Genomic DNA, 21,767 nt, shown 5'->3' with positions numbered 1-21,767 from the left:
GGGAGGGGCTGTGACTTAGGCCCCTTTCATACATGCAGAATAATGCATCCACTGTCAATCCACTTTCAATGCACTTTGCAGTTGGATTTTACTGTGCTGATTAGCAAAATCCACTTTTAAACAATTGTGAAAGTGGATTGAAAGTGCATTATTTCACATGTGCGGAAGGGACCTTAGGTGGTAGAGTATTTGCTTGGCATGCAGACGGTCCCACATTCAATCCCCATCACCTCCAGTTAAAAGGACCAGTCAGTAGGCATGAGATCCAAGAGATCTACAGCCAGTCAGAACAGACAGAACAGACCAATGGTCAGTTCAGGATAAGGTAGCTTCATGCGCTCTCAAGATATATTGGGCTAGCCCAGGGGGCTGCAATCTGCGGCTCTCCAGATGTTCATGGACTACAATTCCCATCAGCTCCTGCCAACATGGCGAATTGGCCATGCTGGCAGGGGCTGATGGGATTTGTAGTCCATGAACATCTGAAGAGCCGCAAGTTGTAGACCCCTGGGCTAGCACTAGCGGAAAGCTGTCCCAGGCCATGAAATGACAAGGAGGCTATAAGATTTATTTTTGAAGCCATGCAAAGGAATGGAGCAATATGTTTATAAGCTTTTTAAATCAAATTAATAGAGCCCTTCATTATCTGGAATTCACGCGGATATGCCGAACCCTAATTACCGATGCAGAGGCATACATTCACTTCCACACAACGGCCAGCCTGGGAGGATGAGGCCTCTCAAAAAACCCGTGAATTATGGGAACATAATTCTGTCCCATAATAACAACATTAAAAGCCAAGGTTATTCAGGTTTGAAATTAAAATGCTACCATGTTCCCACCAACAGGAAAAAAGCACACCCAGTTGATAGAGATTACAAAGTCAAATGAGTCAAAGGCAAAACAACAAAAGTCTGGGCTCCCCACAGGCCTAAATGAAGGGAGCCGTGCATTACTCCTGACAGAAAAGGGCGCTGGTGATCCATCATATCTACATAATGACCAAGCCAAGATTATGCTCCCGAAGCGAATGTCTCATTTTCTTTCAGACAAGAGAAAACAGGACACGCCTGCACGATTCCAAAGCCGCTAAGCTAGGAATCCCCAATGGGGTGGACCGTGGCGCCCACCAACGTCTTTCCTGGTGTCCACAAAGTATTTTTAGGAAGTGGGTGAGGCCAGGCAGGGCTTTAGCCCATCTGATTAACTATGGACATTTTAATTGGCTGGGTATTTTTTTTTTAAAAGTGTTCGTTTGGCAGCAGCTGCCCCCACAGCAAAAGGATCTTTGCTGTACGACTGATGTTAAGCCGTGTCAATCATTTTGTGGCTGGTCCGGCTTCCTGCGGCAGCCATTTTGTGCCAGCCGTTCAGTTGTTGCGCCCACCAGACCAGGTCAGAATTCCAAATGTGCCCTCGTGACTCAAAGAGGCAGGGGTCCCCTGTGCTAAGCAGGCTTCTTGCTCCACTCTACAAGGATGCTAAGATACGTTTGCCGCTTCTTGCTTTTCCTCGTGTTATTCAGGTTCCTCCTGCTTTGACAATTTAGCAACAGTCCAGGATTGGTCCAGCTCTTAGAAGAACGACTGTGGCTCAGTGGTAGAGTATACGCTTTGCATTCATAAGGTCCCCGTTTCAATCCCAACATCTCTAGTAAAAAAAAGGGTTCAGTTGGAAGTCATATGAAAGAGCTTTATCTAAGAACATAAGAACATAAGAACAAGCCAGCTGGATCAGACCAGAGTCCATCTAGCCCAGCTCTCTGCTACTCACAGTGGCCCACCAGGTGCCTTTGGGAGCTCACATGCAGGATGTGAAAGCAATGGTCTTCTGCGGCTGTTGCTCCCGAGCACCTGGACTGTTAAGGCATTTGCAATCTCAGATCAAAGAGGATCAAGATTGATAGCCATAAATCGACTTCTCCTCCATAAATCTGCCCAAGCCCCTTTTAAAGCTATCCAGGTTAGTGGCCATCACCACCTCCTGTGGCAGCATATTCCAAACACCAATCACACATTGCGTGAAGAAGTGTTTCCTTTTATTAGTCCTAATTCTTCCCCCCAGCATTTTCAATGAATGCCCCCTGGTTCTAGTATTGTGAGAAAGAGAGAAAAAATTCTCTCTGTCAACATTTTCTACCCCATGCATAATTTTATAGACTTCAATCATATCCCCCCTCAGACGTCTCCTCTCCAAACTAAAGAGTCCCAAACGCTGCAGCCTCTCCTCATAAGGAAGGTGCTCCAGTCCCTCAATCATCCTTGTTGCCCTTCTCTGCACTTTTTCTATCTCTTCAATATCCTTTTTGAGATGTGGCGACCAGAACTGAACACTCCAAGTGCGGTCGCACCACTGCTTTATACAAGGGCATGACAATCTTTGCAGTTTTATTCTCAATTCCTTTCCTAATGATCCCCAGCATAGAGTTTGCCTTTTTCACAGCTGCCATGCATTCAGTTGACATCCCCATGGAACTATCAACTAAGACGCCCAAATCCCTTTCCTGGTCTGTGACTGAGAGAGGTGCTGCCAATCCGAGCAGGCAACACTGACCTTCATAGGCCAATGGTCTGATACAGTAAAAGATAGCTTCATGTGTGTACACTCTGTGGATTGGTTACTCTTTTGACTGGATCCTGTTTTCAGTTGGGCTTCTGGAATATAAGGTGACATGTCTTGTCCTGGAACACTGGGCTTTGTAATGGATACATTTCACCCTTTCCAGCATTTTATACTTGATAAATCTCTCTGTTCTGACCTGAATGGTCCAGTTTGGTCCAATCTCCCCTGATTTCAGAAGCTACACAAAGTTCAGTCTTGGTTAGTACTTGGATTGAGACCAACACAGAAGTCCAAGGTTGTAACGCATTGGCAGGCCAGGGCAAACCATCTCTCTTCATCTCTTGCCTCGAAAGCCCCGCAGGGTGGCCAAAAATCGACACGGAGTTTGTGGCTCTTTTCACTACCATAAATCTTTCTACCAATGTAACGAGATGTTTTGCTCATCATCTGATGAAGTGGGCTCTGGCCTTTGGAAGCTCACGCCACAATGAACATTAATTCTTGAAGATTCCACAGAGACAGAAGATGCGGGTGAAATGTTAGGAACAAAAACTACCAGACCACAGCAACACAGTCAGGTGATTCTGGCTATAAAAGCCCTCATCAGTACATGGCACAAAACTCTTTGGTTATCCTGTCTCAAACATCATTTCATAGCATGCTTAATCACTAATACGCTAAAAAAGTTCAAACAGTTCCAAATGAAACCAATCCTATTTTCACCAACTATCTAGTTCACCAAGAAGAGAGAATAGAAGAGAAGAGTTTGGATTTATATCCCCTCCTTTCTCTGCTGCAGGAGACTCAAAGGGACTGACAATCTCCTTGTCCTTCCCCTCTCACAACAAACACCCTGTGAGGTAGGTGGGGTTGAGATAGCTCAGAAGAACTGTGACTAGTCCAAGGTCACCCAGCTGGCGTGTGTTGGAGTGTAATCTGAATTCCTCAGATCAGCCTCCACAGCTCAAGTGGCAGAGCGGGGAATCAAACCCGGTTCCTCCAGATTAGAGTGCACCTGCTCTTAACCACTACACCACTGCTGCTTAACCACTACGCCAAAACCATCATTTGAGAACAGAGCTACCAAATGTGCTAAACAAACTCAGAAACTGATGCCTAAACACATCTCCGTCATTTTCTAGTTGCATCTTAGATTTTCCTGCCAACGCTTCAATGGGAGCTTGCAATGAAATCTGGGCCACTGCAGGCTAGGGTTATTAACTTCTGGCCAGGTTGTCCAATCTGAAGAGCAGAAATCTCCATTGGGGACTCAGGCAAACCCACAAGCCTGTAAAATGAGTCACCAGTCATGGATAGGTGTGCAACCGTTTATGTCTTTTGGTGCTTAAGGGCCATACTTTTGAAAGAGGCCAGACATCCCCGCAGAGAAAGAAGTGCAGCCCAAAGCTTCTTTCTGTCCTGCTGAGTTCTTAATTAAAATGTTAAGGCAACTTGTTTTCTGGGTGAGGCGTGGTTAACTCAGTACCGATATCTGCTGCCACTAATGATGCCCATAACTCCGATGGGCTAATCCTAATGAGACTGTGGAAACCTAATCAAGTCATCCTTGTGTGAGGGGCAGTATCAGGGGGTTGGCAAGATCTCTCTTTTTGTGATCACCCTGGAGTCCAATGAAATAGCTGGAATGTGTTGGGGGACACGGAGCAGAGTCAAACCCAGTGGCGTAGCGCCAAGGGGACAGGGGGGTGCGCAGCATACTGGGCACGCACCGGGGGCGTGGCAGGGGGCACAGGGAGCGTGTGTGCCGCAGGCACAGTTTTCCCTTGCTTTGGCCCTGGTCAAACCGCACATGAATCACCTAGAATTTTTTACATGAAACCGTATGCTTGACTCCTGAGGTATGATCCCCATACCTCAAAGGCCAGTCCACACTTTTCTAACGGTGGTATGTTCCACCTAAGATCACAGCCCAAAGGGGATCGATATATCCTTTTCAACACACTGAGGGCATTGGTAGCAATGAGCTACAAGACTCTGTTTTGCTTACCTGTTTGTTGCCCCAGCTCTCATTCATCTTTAGATTTGTCTAGCTAAAAAATAGGTTTTGTTTACTTATTCCCTTTCTCTCCTAAAATGTAATCTACATATTGACTTCTACCCTTATTTCTCTCATAATTTTCTTCTCTTTTTTCTTTTTCTATTCTTTCCTTTTTCTCTTTCCTTTTCTTTCTCTCTTTTAGATATGGTATGTAAAGTTGTTAAATTTACGTATATTTAGAACACAAAGTAACTATTCAACACATAGGAGCGAATGATATTCTTTTGTATTCTACTATGCTCAACATTTTGTTTATGTCTATTATTTTTTATTTAATAAGCTTAAATAAACTATTTTGAAAAAATAAGTTTTGTGGCACTCGTTTTAATACGTTTTGGGTTCCAAAAAAGGCATAATCCACCCATAATTTGCTTCTCAATCCCTGCCACTTATTTCTCTATGCATTGTTCAGTCAAAAAATGTTTTATAGCTCTTGGATGGCCTGTAATGTACCACAGATATTCAAGATGTAACTTGATATTCCTGCATACAGGAACCACTTGCATTATTGACTTGCAGGTAGCGTGATTTACTTTTACGACAGACAAGCAGTTAGTGTTCTAATCACCCTGGGCATGCGTCCACCCCTGAACCTCGGTCCCCGAGTAATTATTGCGTATTTAGCCAAACATCAGCGCAGATCGCAATAAAATGGACGTTCTGCATTATTGATTGTCTACAGGACTTTCAAATGCTATCACGTGCCTTGAAATTCTTACCAGGCAAATTAAATATGAAGGTGCATCAAGCAATTACGTCCGATGGACTGCAGCAGTATTCCCTCCTTGGTCCTTATGTCAAAGCTATTTTGTACCTGTTCACTATCTCGGAAGGGTCTGCTGTTCTGCCATTTCAATTAAAACCTTTCTGGCACTCCCACAGCTATTGTATTGTATACACTGAATCTGCTACACAGCCTCGTTTCTTCAGACCACACTGTACACGTCTCTCTATTGTGGTCCCAATGGCATCTAGAACAGTAACGATGCATCTCAAAAAGGTTCAGTTTGAAGACCCAGTTTAAATGCAATGCTGCCAAGCAACAAGAAGGAGGAGGAGGAGTTTGGATTTATACCCCACCTTTCTCTCCTGAAAGGAGACTCAAGGTGGCTTAGGAGGTTAAGAGCAGCAGTGGCGTAGGAGGTTAAGAGCTCGTGTATCTAATCTGGAGGAACCGGGTTTGATTCTCCGCTCTGCCACTTGAGCTGTGGAGGCTTATCTGGGGAATTCAGATTAGCCTGTGCGCTCCCACAGACACCAGCTGGGTGACCTTGGGCTAGTCACAGCTTCTCGGAGCTCTCTCAGCCCCACCTACCTCACAGGGTGTTTGTTGTGAGGGGGGAAGGGCAAGGAGATTGTTAGCCCCTTTGAGTCTCCTGCAGGAGAGAAAGGGGGGATATAAATCCAAACTCTTCTTCTTCTTCTTACAAACTCCTTTCCCTTCCTCTTCCCACAAGACACCTTGTGGGGTAGGTGGGGTAGGTGTGAGATAGGTGTGAGGTAGGTGGGGCTGAGAAAGCTCTGAAAAACTGTGACTAGCCCAAGGTCAGCCAGCAGGAATGTAAGAGTTCAGAAACAAATCCCAAGTTTGAAGGAACATCTGAAAAATTTAAAATTACACCGGGGGGGGGGGGATAAAAACCCCAACATTACAGAAACAGTGCCTCTAGCTTTAAGAAACAAATATCCTTGGTGGTCATTGCTAGGCAACCACAACAGTATTGCCAGTTGAAGCCTTGGTTTCTATCTGTAAAAGTGGGGGGGGGGGGGCGGGCCCTTTGCATGGTTGTTTTGGACTTTGAGGGAGGCTTCATCAGGGCCAGAGCCAGCAGCTACCACTGGGTGACTTGGCTGATTGGCACATACAATACAGTTCAGGATTATCAACAGAAACACTGTTCAAATCCTCCCTCCCTGAGTTTTTACTTGGCACTGTCAGTGTATTTTCAAGCCTATGACCATTCAACTTTTAGTTTCTAGAACCACCACTTATTCACTAAATCGTGAATACCCACTCTGCTTTCAAAGAGCTCAGAGAAGATTCCTTATGGTTATAAGATTCCCCGATCCAACCAGGGTGAGAGGGACCCCTGAGGATGGGTGAGGGGGTTTCCTAAATGCTGCATTTTTGTATTTAATTCTAAATTGCATGCAACAGAGATCCTTGTGAGAAATGGAGGGCGAACACCTACAAGTCTCACCTGTCTGATTATCTGACTACAGATAGGATGGCCAGTTTCTTCATCCCAGAAAAAGCTCCCCCCCCCCCACACACACACAGACGCACATCTTTAACAATTATGTGATGCATAACGATCCAGCAGGCGAAGACTTCTCTTTCTGTCCTTTGTGTTCTATACTAGGGCACAAGAGCCCTGCAAAAGAGAGGTGGGGGAATTTACACCCTCAATTCTGGCAGACCAGGGGCAGCCCTGCAGAGAAAAATCTCAGATTGTTTATTACAAAACCTTCTCCAATCCCACTGTGTGGAGAGGAAGGAGTCCAAATTAAACAGGCTGCTTTCAACCTCAACCGAAGGCTTGCCTAGGTGGGAGATGAAACTGAACACGCTCCAGAAACCACCATAAATCCATCCCCTCCCGTCTAGCGCTCTTCCCCCAAAATAACTCCGACTGCAACAGTTACTCTCTCACTTACAAGAGATGGGAAGGGCCAGGAAAAACACAGCCTCGTCCTGGTAGGAAATCACAGATGAATTTTAATGTGCCACCTGCTTACACAGCTCACATCTACCCAGCCTTCTGTATAAACAGAGATCCTCTTCCTGGCTGCTAGACGGAACACTGCCCAAGCTTGTTCTTGGAGCATGCCAAAATTACAGTTCTTTGGCAATCAGGAATATTTTAGGGTTGGATGCATTTACACACACACACACACACACACACACACACACACACACACACACACACACAGGGTTTTTTTTTTAAAAGTAAACCAACAGTATATTCATTGACCTCAAAATGTTTTGTCGTGTTTAATCCCCAAATTCTAAAAAAAACCTAACTTGCCGTTATTTAGAGCTCACAAGTGATTATTCCAGGTTAGGGGGTCAAAATCCATGTCATATGTGATAGTATCACCCAACATATTTTTGAACTTTAATAAGCATCTGGGAAGAGGATGTAGAGGGGGCCTTTGTATTGGGTGGGGGGAGTTATCCTTTTTTCCCATATCTGCTCTCCCTTCTGCAAGCTATTGCCTCGGAAGAAAAAAGACAGGCCCCACATAAACGCACGTCCTGTTTTCCTACTGGGGCTCTGAGATGTTGGAAGAGGGGGCAGCCTCTACTATGAAAATGGCATAGGAGAGCCAGCATTGACATAGTGTGGATACAGTGATTAAAATCTGGGAGAGCTTTCAATCCCTATTCAGCCATGAAGCTCGTGAGGGAAACCAGGGGGCCAAAAAAAAAAATCCAGACTAGGATCTGAGAGACCCTGGTTCAAATCCTCACGCCATCATGGGAATCTGCTGAGTGACCTTCCTCAGTGGGTGGGGAAATGGAGAAAGAGAGGTCTTTGAGCTTCTTGGAGAAAGGTAAGATACAAATGAGACATTCAGGACACAGGATTAGGCACCATAGCCCTGATTTTAAACCCTGCTGTCCTCCCCTCATCCTATGGGTTATGGTTAAGGATGACGGCTACTAACCTGGATAGCTTTAAAAAGGGCTTGGACAGATTTATGGAGGAGAAGTCGATGTATAGCTACCAATCTTGATCCTCCTTGATCTGAGGTTGCAAATGCCTTAGCAGACCAGGGGCTCAGGAGCAGAAGCAGCAGAAGGCCTTTGCTTTCACCTCCTGCATGTGAGCTCCCAAAGGCACCTGGTGGGCCACTGCAAGTAGCAGAGTGCTGGACTAGATGGACTCTGGTCTGATCCAGCTGGCTTGTTCTTATGTTCTTATTGTGATGGAAGATCCGGCTTTGAATGTCCCATAAAACATATAGCTTGACATGAAATCATGTCAGAAACTTATCTCTTGCACCCAGCCACAATACTACAATCCCCCCCCCCCCCCGACTTTCTCAAGTGAGGAGAAGTTCCAGGCAGACCTTGAAAAGCCACATGAGACATAAAGGTATGAGGATTCAGGAAGCCCTGCAAATGACTCTCTGCCTAGCCTAGAAGAATTATCCCAATCAGAAACACTGTGTCTGCCAGTTATCTAATATGTCTGATTCTACGGCTGGAACATATTTGCAAGAAAACCCAACATGTTCAGCAGTTTATCCTAGCTTTAAAAAAAGAAGCAAAAAAAATATTAATTTGATTTCAGGGGCAGAAAATCAGGCAAACATTTATTTCATTTAAGTTGATCTGTTTCTGAACAAGTTTTGTGAACATCGGATCAGACAGACTGAACCTTATTGTTTCCTATTGATTTACTCACTACACTGGGTATTCCAAGGTATTCTGAACACAGGGATCCCATTTATTTTTAATTACTGATAGGGGCCTGAACTAGCCTCAGTGCCTGACATTCTGAACCCCATGACGGCAATACTCAGGGATGAACGCTGTTCTTTTGTTGGTTGTGGTGGGTTTTCTGGTAGATCTTGTTCCTAACATTTCACCACTGTACCACAGCATCTCTCTTCCACAAACTACCAGAATCAGCGTAATTAACATCTCGGACTCAGGTGGGAAGCCGGGTTCAAATGCTTGCTCAGCTATGAAGCTTGCTGAGTGCCCTTGGGCTATTCCTAGTCTCTCAGCCAAGCTTATGTCAAAGGATAAAATGGAAGAGGGGGAACTCCTTTTATCACTCTGATCTGCTTAGAGGAAAGGCAAGGAAAAATGCAGCAGGCAGACAGCAGGCCAAGTTCTCAGTTCCTCAGAGCCACAGATGCAGGTGAAATGTTAGGAACAAGATCTACCAGACCACGGCCACACAGCCTGGAAAACCCACCACAACCAGTTGAATCCAGCCGCGAAAGCCTTCGACAGTACGCTGTTCTTTTGCCTTACAGACTGAGCCATCGCACTCCCTAAATTAAAGGTCACCAAGCAATGCTCAGTAAAAGCTCGAATAAGGTGGACTGGTCTGGTAGCAAAGTCTGACCTGGTCACCTGCTGCTGCTGCTGCTGCTGCTGCTGCTGCTGCTGCTGCTGCTGCTGCTGCTGCTGCTGCTGCTGCCAGACAGCTAATACTGTTAAGGTGGAAGGGTAGAGAATGCAATCATTCTCTGAAACAAACAAGCAGGTATTCCAAGGGCTCAGCCCAATTTTCTTCAGATGTCTATTTGAAATTGCTTTTGCTCTTTTGCAAATGAAGCCTCTGGGATTGCTTTAATAAGGAGGAGGATAGTGTGTTGTGGGTTAGCCAGGTTGTATGGCCATGCTCCAGTAGCATTTTCTCCTGACGTTTCGCCTGCATCTGTGGCTGGCATCTTCCGAGGATCAGGAGAAAAGGTTACTGGAACACGGCCATACAACCTGGATAACCCACAACACACTAGTGATTACGGCTGTGAAAGCCTTCAACAATACAAGGAGGAGGATGTCACCGGAGGGGGGAGAAGATAAATTCGAACTCTTTCTTCACCTGCTATTTTCTCATCACCCTCAAGTGACTACCCCTACTGGGAAAAATGGAGATACCTATAAGTATTCTCAAACTAATAGACTAATAGAAGCGGGGTGGGGGTGTGGGGGTGTGGGGGCAGGGTATGCTTTTCCCAGGCAGAAAGTAGCATGGGATGAAAGTATGAAAATTTCCCTCGCTGCCCACACCATTATCCTCTTTGATAAAGCAACTTCAGAAGTTATATATGAAAAAGAAAAAAATGCAAAAAATATTTTTGCAAAAAAAATGCAGAAGAAATCTGCCCTTTGGACTCAGCGTTGTTGAGTGTTGAGTGCCCCGGGGGCAAAAATGGCGTTTGGGGCAACACCTGTCCCAGGTGCCCCCCCTGTACGCACCCACGTACACACACACACGCATCCCATTGACCTTGGGAGCAGCTTGCCACGGCCCACCAGGCACCCCCCACATGATCCAATGGGGGGGGCCCCAGGGCTCAATTGACCCCCCATGTCCCTTTGGCAGATACGCCACTAGGCGGTTGTGGTGCTCACTGGAGCAGTGCTTTTACTTGGTATTGGCACACTGCATTGGGTCCTATAGGTCTGTTCCACCAATACAGGCCCTTCCCTGGGGCAAAAAGAGCCATCCTCGGTTGCGCTCTGTGGAATGTTCTGCATTGGGGAAAGCTCTTTCACCCAAAAGAGAATGCTTCTGTGTACTGTTGAAGGCATTCACGGCCAGAATTAACCGGCCATTGTCTTCAGAGATGCCAGCCATAGATGTGGGCAAAACATCAGGAGCTATAACTACCAGATCATGGCCACCTAGCCTGGAAATTCCACAGCAACCCGAAAATGCTGCTGCTGCCAAATCTGCAAAACCCAAAGCATTTCTTCTAACCCAGCATAACCTCTTCATGGGTGAGCTGTGTTTGTCTGCGCAGCTCTCACTTGAATAAACTGGAAAGCCCACAAATGTCTCCTAGACAGCATGGTGTAGTGGTTAAGAGCACGAGCACTCCAATCTGAAGAACCCAGGTTGATTCCTCGCTCTGCCACTTGAGCTGTGGAGGTTATCTGATGAACCAGATTAGCTTGTGAACTCCAAAACATATCAGATGGCTGACCTTGGGCTAGTCACAGTTCTTCTGAGCTCTCCCAGCCCTACCTACCTCACAGGGTGTTTGTTGTGAGGAGGGGAAGGAAGTATCAGTCCCTTTTAGTCTCCTTACAGGAGAGAAAGGGGGGGGGGGTAAATAAATCAAAACTCTTCTTCTAGCAGGAATTCCTCATCAGCTTGTGGACTGACCCATCAAACAGGTTTCAGAGTACACTCATCAAAACCATGTTCTACAGACAGAATAAAGTTGCTGTTCTGCAAACTAAAATGACTGCGCCCATGTGGGCTGTCCCCCCCACCCCACCCCCGCAAGTGAGCACATACTGGCACGTTGATAGATGCTCCAAAGCTGTGAACACTTCAATCAATCAATCAATCAATCAATCAATCAATCAACATTTATTATGATTAAAAGATTAGTCGGAATCAGTTTAACGCTGAACCTTTCAGATTTTGCCAAAGGATCCAAAGAAGATCAAGTCATCCTCTTTCTCCAAACTAACAACGGTTCCTAAACAACTGACTGCAATTAACTTCATCTTATTCTTAAGCTTGTATCGTAAGAGCAGATCAGATGTCCACCCAGCCCAGCATCCTGTCTGAACAGTGGCCAACCAGTTACTCAGAAGGGCCAACTACAGGGCATAGAAGCCGAGGTCTGTATCCAGTATTCCTTCCTAGCGTTGGTATTCAGAGGTTTACTACTTCTAAATACGGAGGTCCCATTTAGTCAGTATGGCTGGTAGTAACTAGTAGGCCTACCCACCAAATTCTGTTGAGTCCCCTTGTAAAGCCACGAATGCTTGTGGCCGTCACTATATTCGCCAGTGGTAAACTCTACATTTCAATTGCTCATTCAGTAACAACACGCTTCCACCCACAGAAAACGATTCTCTTCCCTCCCCATGGCCACTTCTGCCCAGAATGTCCCTCACTGCTACCCTTAGGGGTCCCCTGTTCCCCAGAGGCGTAGCAGAAGGAAACTGCGTGCAGAGCAATGGTGCCCGATTTTGCCCCTCCCCAGCCCCCCCCCCCGGCACGCCAGCCTGGTTCCAATGAGCTAAGTCTGCGCAGGGGAGGCGCAAAATCGCCCCCACACACAGCACGCCCCTCCTCCCCCGTGCCAACACGGATCAGATGAGCCAAATTGGCGCAGAGGAGAATGGGTGTGGGGGGCGATTTTGAACTCCCTTCCCACGGGCGCCATCCTCTCCTCCCCCGTGCCGTCTCGGATAAGCTGAGTCGGCACAGGTGAGGCATGGGGGAGGCACAAAACTGCCCCCCACACAGCATGCCCCTCCTCCCCTGTGCCGACCCGGGAACCAAGCCAGCACAGGGGAGAAGAGGTGTGGGGGCAATTTTGTGTTTGGGGGCACATGATAGGATAGTATTCGCCCGGGGACATGTGACCGCACATGTCCCCATGGGTGCTCTGCCCCTGCTGTTCCCCAAATTTGGCATTTTGGTGGATATTTTGGGCTGCAGTTGAGGACGGGAGGGGAAAGCAAGAAAATCCTGTTCCACGGGCAGAAATCCACCCACCCACAGAAGTATCCCATTGGATCCAAGTGCTTTTTTTCGGTATTGTCTATTTTTAATTATAGGGTCCTTGGAGAGCGGAGACCCGTCTACGCTGGCTTACTCTGCGAGGCACCCAGCTTGCTGACTTTGCTGTGTTTGTAATAACGACGATGACTCAACACAGCAATATTAATATCAGAGCAGAAAAGGTTAGATTATTCACTTAGTTATTACTAATGATTGCCGTTCTATGTGACATCTTCAAAAGAGGAATTAATGTTCCAAAGCTGTGTCCTTTCAAAAAATAACAAAAAACCTAAGCATACCAAGGGTTTTCCACTGCGAAAGGTGAAGACTCAGCCCACAAAATGTTCTGCTTTACATCACACAGTGCAGACAAAATGGAAATCTCAGAAAATATAAGATACCTTTGTCCCTGGCGGAGCGGAATCAGCAGTCTCTCACCAAGGGAGTTAACATAATGCCAAAAATCTCGAACTCAGGACGGCCTTGACAATTTGGAGACATCATAATAATTATGAGCAATTGGTTAAGAACATAAGAACATAAGAACTAGCCTGCTGGATCAGACAAGAGTCCATCTAATCCAGCATTCTGCTACTCACAATGGCCCACCAGGTGCCTTTGGGAGCTCACATGCAGGAGGTGAAAGCAATGGCCTTCTGCTGCTGCTGCTGCTCCCGAGCACCTGGTCTGCTAAGGCATTTCCAATCTGAGATCAAGGAGGATCAAGATTGGTAGCCATAGACCGACTTCTCCTCCATAAATCTGTCCAAGCCCTTTTTAAAGCTATCCAGGTTAGTGGCCATCACCACCTCCTGTGGCAGCATATTCCAAACACCAATCACACGTTGTGTGAAGAAGTGTTTCCTTTTATTAGTCCTTATTCTTCCCCCCAGCATTTTCAATGAATGCCCCCTGGTTCTAGTATTGTGAGAAAGAGAGAAAAATTTATCTCTGTCAACATTTTCTACCCCATGCATAATTTTATAGACTTCAATCATATCCCCTCTCAGACGTCTCCTTTCCAAACTAAAGAGTCCCAAACGCTGCAGCCTCTCCTCATAAGGAAGGTGCTCCAATCCTTCAGTCATCCTCGTTGCCCTTCTCTGCACTTTTTCTATCTCTTCGATATCCTTTTTGAGATGTGGCAACCAGAACTGAACACAGTACTCCAAGTGCGGTCGCACCACAGCTTTATATAAGGGCATGACAATCAAAGGCAAGGTTCATGAGACATGGGATGTAACATCACATCAGGACTCCGACAGATTTGGGTTCAAGTCTTCACTCTTTCCTTCAACTTTACATAGCGATCAGGAGCCAGCCACTCACTTTCAACATTGACCTATCTCACAGGGTTGTTGTGAGGACAAAACAAGAATACAAGAGAAGGAAGTGGAGGAGTTGCTTTTACACTGCATTTTTCTCTCCTGCAAGGAGTGTCAAATGGGCTTACACTCACGTTCCCTTCTTCTTCCCACCACAGACACCTTGTAAGGTAGCTGGACTGAGAGGGTTCACAGAGAACTGTGACCAGCCCAAGGTCACCCATCAGGCTTCATGTGTAGGAGTGGGGAAACAAATCCAGTTCAACAGATAAGAGTCCACTGTTCATGTAGAGGAGTAGGGAATCAAACCCGGTTCTCCAGATTAGAGTCCACTACTCTTAACCACTACATCACGTTGGCTCCTCACCACGCAAGGAAAGGGAGAACCACTCTGAACACGTTGGAGAACGGATGAGATAAACAAAATATTTGAGTCATTTATTTGCCACCCTTTTCCTGAATAGGGATCCAAGGCGACTTAATATTGTTCTCCTCTCTTCCACTTTTATCTTCACAACAATCCTGTGAAGTGGGTTAGGCTTAGAGTGTACATATACAGTCACATGCAGTCTAAAATAAAGACTGGATCAAATATTAAACAACAGAAGAATTGGTAGTTAAGACTGGGGGATCATGGACGGAAGAATCCAGGCACGGATTCGATAAAATTCTTACAGGAACCTGGAGCCTAAATCACTCAAAATACATTTCAGGATTTCCATGCATCTTTCTCCACTTTGGCAAGAGTCTGAAATTCCCCGTATAAACCAATTAGAGGGAATAGCCCTGCCATGTGCGTGGGAGGTGCCATGCTCTGGTTGTTCACCTATTTAAAAATAAATTGGTTGCAGTGCTCCACAGGAGCACAGACAAAAGTTTTGAGCTGTCAAGGGTAAAAAAAATAACAACAGCAAGATTTATAAAATTATGGAAGGACGGTGCAAGGAAATCAAGAAGCAAGAGGCAGAATCTGATATAGGAGATAAAACTACAAATGTAAAGATTTCTTGCTTAAGAAAGAAGAGAAGAAGAGTTTGGATTTTATATCCTCCCTTCCTCTCCTGCAGGGAGACTCAAAGGGGCTGACAATCTCCTTTCCCTTCCTCCCCTCACAACAAACACCCTGTGAGGAGGGTGGGGCTGAGAGAGCTCCGAAAAGCTGTGACTAGCCCAAGGTCACCCAGGTGGCATGTGTGGGAGCGCACAGGCTAATCTGAATTCTCCAAATAAGCCTCCACAGCTCAAGCGGCAGAGCAGGGAATCAAACCCGGTTCCTCCAGATTAGAATGCACCTGCTCTTAACCACTACGCCACTGCTGCTCCTCTTGTATCTTGAAAGACACTTGTATCCAGAGAACAGAACTTTCCTATACCCCCCTCTCCAGCTGAAGCCCACTGTTTCCCCCTGCCCTGCTTCTAGGGGACACGACCCAGAAGAATGACATGAGGGGCAAATTGGGGGTCTACGACATGAAGGGGAAATTAAAGAAATTGCCACCATCCCTTCCATTAGCGAAAAATGTAGTCTGGATCTAACCTGCTGTTTGGCACGGAGAAGGCAACTCATAAAGGAGTCTGAGAGAAATCAATCTGACATACCAAACTGTACAAAGATTAACATTTGTGTGCCTCACCATCAAACCTCTCCTCCTCTCTAACGGTACAAGGAGTGCTTTGAAATATTCTCGCCCGTTTTGTGCTTTTGCGCCCCTTTAAAATATCACAGACACACAGCCTAAAAATTGCACGACTGAAAAACCATTGTTAACTGTGCACAATACTGTATGCCTCATGAATGGGCTCTGGAAATTGCCGTTTAGATGGTAATTTCATCGGGTATGAGGAGACACTTCTCTGATATTCAGGTGGTTATCCAAGCACGTAACAGGAGCTTAAAGATATCTACCACAGTGTCAATATTGTAGACATGTTTGGGGAAAGGTCTAGTATACAAAGATCCAGAAAGCAAACACGGCAGGGAGGCGGTCCTTGGCTCACAGTGGCCATCTGCTAGGCATACAGAATGGCCCAGGTTCAAGCCATCGCATCTCCAGTTAACAGGACCATGAAGTAGGAGAGCCAGCGTAGCGTAGTGGTTAAGAGCAGGTGGGTTCTAATCTGGAGAACCAGGTTTGATTCCCCACTCCTCCACCTGAGTGGCGGAGGCTTACTGTATGTACTCGAATATAAGTCGACTTTTTCAGCACATATTTTTTGCTGAAAAAGCCCTCCTCGACTCATACTCGAGTCAAGGCTTTGACAGACCTGACAGCCACCTCTCTTCCCACCATGGCAGCAAGAGAGGGGAGGCTTTGAAGGATCCCCCCCCCACAGCAAGAGGGGGGGCCTCCGCTCCAGTGGCCTCGGATGGAAGTGGGCAGGGGAAGCTGGCTGCTGCATTTCCCACCCTTGACTTATACGTTTTCCCAATTTTGGGGGGCAAAATTAGGTGCCTCAACTTATATTCAGGTCGACTTATACTCGAGTATATACGGTATCTGTGTTTCCACACTCCTACGTTTCTGTTGGGTGACCTTGGGCTAGTCACAGTTCTTTGGAACTCTCAGCCCCACCTCCCTCACAAGGTCTCTGTTGTGGGGAGCGGAAGGGGAAAGAGCATGTAAGCCACCTTGAGTCTCCTTATTGGAGAGAAAGGTGGGATATAAATCCAAACTCTTCTTCTATAATGGAAGGCATCTGCCTAAGAGCCTGGAGAGGCCGCTGCCAGTTAGACTAGACAATAGCGATCGTGACAGACTGAGCACAGATCTCCACTTGGCCCGTCCCACTCTATTATCTAATAAACTACTCAATTATTCGGGTGATGAGCTCTGTGGAGACAGCAGAGCATTTGTAGGGAGGGGGGGAAGAACCTGCCGCTAGCTGCTCTGAGTTTATGGGATACAGTGGGATCTAAATCTATAAATAAATAAAGTATGCCAGGACTCAAACTCAGGCCCTCAGGCTCAGACTCAAGACCCATTCTGTTATGGTGGTACAATCCAACCAAAATCTGTGAAGTGACATGCGCTAAATGAAAAAGAGCTGAGCACTTGAGGCCCTGTGAGGCGATAAGAATTGTCTGTCAGTGGGAAAGACCTCCAGGATCCGGCCCTTGGGTGGGCTGCACCCAGCGGTGGGATCCAAAAATTTTAGTAACAGGTTCCCATGGTGGTGGGATTCAAACTGTGGTGTAGCACCAATGGGGCTGGGCGGGGCACGACAGGGGCGTGGCCGGCCATTCTGGGGGCGGGGCATTCCTGGGCGGGGCTGTGGAAAGGGCGCAGCCACTGCGCCGGCCCTTGGGCGGGAAACGAATGCACGCAGGCACAGGCTGCCATGCACGCCGGTGCACCTCCTGCTAGACTGCTTCAAGTTCTGCGTGCTACTGCTGAGAGGAGGGGCGTAACTAAGGCCAAAATCACGTGGCAAAATCACCAATGAGTAACCCCCTCTCGGCACACACAAATAATTAGTCACCTACTCTCGGGAACCTGTGAGAACCTGCTGGATCCCACCTCTGGCTGCACCCCTTCCCTTCTTTTGAGCTCTCTTGTTTTCCCTTCTTCCCGTTCCAGACATGGAGCATAACAATCCCGCTTACACCATCAGTGCTGCTTTGTGCTACGCCACTCAGCTGGTCAACATTCTGTCCCATTTACTTGACGTGAACCTTCCCAAGAAGCTGTACAACAGGCAAGTAGATCGGACGCAACTTTCTTCTTGGGCCTTTTCTGACCAGTCAGGTTTCTTATATATGACAGAGGAGAATCTCATTCAAGCAGGTTTGCGAAACTTTGGTACTGTTATTAGAATACCAGAATACAAACGTTGTAGTAATCCTGGGAGACGACAGACACTGTTTTCTCTGATCTTATTTGAGTCATGTAAAATATTTTATTAAAAGAAAAAGATATCACATCCTTCTTAAACACCAGCTTCATCATCAGTATCGTATCCTAAATATCAATATATTGGGGAATGGGGAGTGTGTCTGTGCGTATACACACCCACACCCACATACCCTTGAGATATAAGGATTCCGGGATCTCTATTCCTACTTCTATCAGACAATCCTACACCCTGAAAATTTTGCCAGTCTATGTGCTACTGGACTCAAATGTACTTCAGACCAGCACAGCCACCTTCTCAAATGATCCTAAATAGAAATTGTTTGGCATTACACCATTTAAGAATCCATAAAGCTATGCAAACAGATGATGGAATGTAAGTCATGACCAAGAAAACATACACACACACACACACACACACACACAATTGGACAGAACAATCAACTTTCAAACAACAAATAAAAAAATATATTGCACAGAAACAGAGAGAGTGGAACAGGCTTCGTTGGAAGGTGGTTGGGTCTCCTTCTTTGTAGGTTTTTAAGCAAAGGCAAGAGGGCCATCTGGCAGCAACGGTGATTCTGTAAGCTTAGGCAGATCAAGAGAGAGAGGCAGTGGTGGGATTCAGCCGGTTCGCACCGCTTCGGCAGAACCGGTGGTTAAAATGGTGCTTGTGAACAACCGATTGTTAAATTATTTGAATCCCACCACTGGAGAGAGGGCACGAAGGCATGAGTCAGTGCTCAGCTCTTGTGGCCCCTTTATTACATGTCCTGGGTAGTGACAATCACCATTTTGGGGCTAGGAAAGATTCCTCCAGGGCAAACTGGCCAGGCATCCTGGAGGGTTTCTTTGCCTTTCTCTGGGCATAGAGTAGGGATCACTGGTGAAGTAGGGGAGAGGTAGTTATGAACTTCCTGCATTGTGCAGGGGGTTAGAATAGATGGCCTGGAGATCCCTTCCAGGTCTATGTTTTTTAAATAAAGTACAACTAGACAGATCTATCAACTTTCAAACAAATAGAAAATATATCACAAGCACCTCTGAAACTGACCCCTGCATTTTTGCATGTGACCAGTATCTCAAGTAATCCATGCAGTGGCGTACCAGCCAGAGGGACACGGGGTCACCCATGTCCCCGGACACCACCTATCCGGTCATGTGGGGGGGTGCAAAATTGCCCCCCACAGACCGAAGCCTTCCACAAGAGGAAGGGGTGGCCAGCTTCTCCCTATGGTCCCTCTGACATGGGGAGCCACATGACAGCAGATGGAAGAAGAGGCCAGCCCTTTTCGGAGGGCATGCCAGCCAGCCCCACCGAGCGTGCTTCACTTCCCGCCACCTCGGCCCCGCCCCACCCCAGCAAAGGTAAGGAGGTGGCAGCCCATGGCTTTCTGGAAGAGACGTGCTGGTACCGCCCTCAGCCAGCAAAGCACAGCTTCCAATAGAGGGGGGCGCAGCAGCCGGTGCAGGGTCAAGAGCCTATTGCGGGCAAGGCCTTGTTTTTGCACGCCCCCCCCCCACACCTCTAACGGAGACTGGGGCAGGGGGCATAAACACAAGGCCTTGCCCTCCAGGCCTCCACATTGAACCTCACTTCACTGTAAACACTCACCCAGGCTACAGATTTCAGGCAAGGTAACACTGTATTTGCAGTGCCCGAGGGCCCAGTTTAAAAAGGGGGACTGGATAAACGAAAACTCCCACAAGTAAATGTGATTCTGCCCAATTTGGTATCTGTCCCACCCATCCCCAATAGAAGAGAGGTCTCTTACCTGTGAAGATGTGGTTAACAGTCCTTTGGTTGGTTGGTTTTCAGCAGCAGCCTGTAAGGTGATCAGAACAAGAAAGAAACACATGAGAACCTAAGAGAGATAAGAGAAATTATTTTGAATATGGAAACTGTGTAAACCATGGAAAGAGAGACAGTTGCGCCAAATGGTGACTAATACTGTCCCCACGGGCCTACACAAAGGTGAAGGAGCAGCTGTGAGCAGGTCTAAGAACCACATTGAACTTGACCTTCACCATGCTGAGAGTAATACCCCTAAAGCAAGGAACAAATGATAATTTGAACACACCCACAAACACACTCGAGAGCAGGGAAGCAAGATCCAAATATGGAATCTCACCAGTCTTTTCAGCTTCTAAAAGTGGTTTCCTCCCTTTTCCCCTTATGAGTGAAACTGTTTTTTGCCACAACTTGTTTAACATACAGCAGCACTGACGTATTTTGGGTGGGGCAAGCCGAGGCAGGAGCCCTGGGCGCTACTTGCCTAGGGGCGCCCAAGTTGTCTCTTTATGCAACAGGAAGCTGCCACCACTTGGAGGACTGGTCTACCTGCCATTAAGGAGCAATGAACTGGCTGTCATGGATAGAACTGGCTGTCATGGAGGGCAGGTCTACAAGGTCTTCTTAACAGCTGGTAGACCAGTCCTCCAGAGAGCTGGTTCCCCCATGGATGAAAGGCATGGGTAGATAGAGACTAGATCTACCAATTCTTCATGAAGGCTGGTAGACCAGCCCTCCAGAGAGCTGTCTGCCATTGAAACAGATGGATAGATCTGGCTGCTGGACAGCTGGTCTTCCAAAATGGGGAGTGGGCAATTTCAGTGTTTGGGCATTATTGTCTGTAGACGCGCCTCTGTACAGCAGGGCCTCCAGGGCCAGAAAGCTGGGAATTATTTTCTTCCGCACAGGGAGGTCACCAAGGCTCCCACAAAGACAAGCAGTTCTCTGGGAAGGTATTGCCAGAACATAAGGCTTTAGCTAGACCACTGTCATAGGAGGGTTCAGTCTATGCACAAAATGAAAAGGAGAGCGTGGATCAGTGGCAAAGGGCAGTTGTTATAAGCAGGAAGTCTCAGGTTCAACCACTGGCATTTCTGCTTAAAAGGATCAGATTGAAGGTGACGTGACCTGAGAGCCCGGAAAGCCAATGCCAATCTGAGAAAATGCAGGCCTTGACAGATCAATGGGCTGACTCCGGACAAGGCAGTTTCATATTTTTTTCATTATGAGGAGGGGCCACGGCTCAGGATTAGGCCATCTGTCGTGCATGCAGAAAGTCCCAGGTTCGATTCCTGGCACCTCCAGTTTTCAAAAGGTCACGCGCTAGCTGATTTGAAAGTCTGAGACCATGGAGAACCATGGTTGGTCTTTGTCAAAGACCCTGGGCTCTTTTGGCGAAGCTGCAGGAACATTGACTTGTGTGCTTTCTTTACTAGCAAAGATGGTTCAAAGTTTCAGTTTATCAGAAAATTGAATTTCTTCTAAAAGATAAATGCAGACTTGTAACCTTAAATTTACCTAATTCACAGTAGCGGAGGCAATTAAAAAAAAGACAGCAAGTTGTGTTAGATCAAAGATGCAGCATGTTGTTATGGTGACCACTTTCAGCTTTAGGTCAATTTTAGCTGTGCACATTTTCCTCAAGTGGGGGAGTGCAGGCGCACATATTTTCTTCAGTTTAAAAAAAGGGATGTGTGTCACTTTTGGTTGACAGAAAAGCTTTCATTCATTTAAGGTAAATAGCATAAAGGATCAGCTTCTTCAGGGTGTCCGCTTTTGTTCACCAACCCACCATTTGCTCCCCTTCTTCAGCTATATTTATTATTTATTTCATTCCTACTCCACCTTTCTTCACAGCGTGGATCAATGCAACTTACTCTCCTCTTTATTTATCCTTACAACAACCCTGTGGAGCTTGCAAAGATATGACTAACCTAAGCTTACTCACGCAATAAGCTT

General features: G+C 46.7%; 1 protein-coding gene across 2 annotated transcripts in view; it reads right to left on the bottom strand.

The window, feature by feature from the left end:
• HIVEP3 (HIVEP zinc finger 3) overlaps positions 1–20,208 on the bottom strand; it is a 149,812-nt gene extending 129,604 nt beyond the window's left edge. Inside the window, exons 1-2 of one of the 2 annotated variants that reach the window (XM_048500501.1) lie at positions 20,149–20,208; positions 19,792–19,842 (exon numbers count right to left, since the gene is read on the bottom strand). The gene's annotated coding sequence lies outside the window, so the exon portion shown is untranslated. Of the gene's footprint in view, positions 1–19,791; positions 19,884–20,148 lie in introns of those variants that run through there. The other variant, XM_048500502.1, reaches the window with a different exon arrangement.
• Between the last annotated feature and the right edge of the window lie 1,559 nt (positions 20,209–21,767).

Source organism: Sphaerodactylus townsendi, linkage group LG06 (genome assembly GCF_021028975.2).
Source record: "Sphaerodactylus townsendi isolate TG3544 linkage group LG06, MPM_Stown_v2.3, whole genome shotgun sequence".
NCBI classification, from domain to species: domain Eukaryota; kingdom Metazoa; phylum Chordata; class Lepidosauria; order Squamata; family Sphaerodactylidae; genus Sphaerodactylus; species Sphaerodactylus townsendi.
This window is presented reverse-complemented; position numbering and strand designations above follow the sequence as displayed.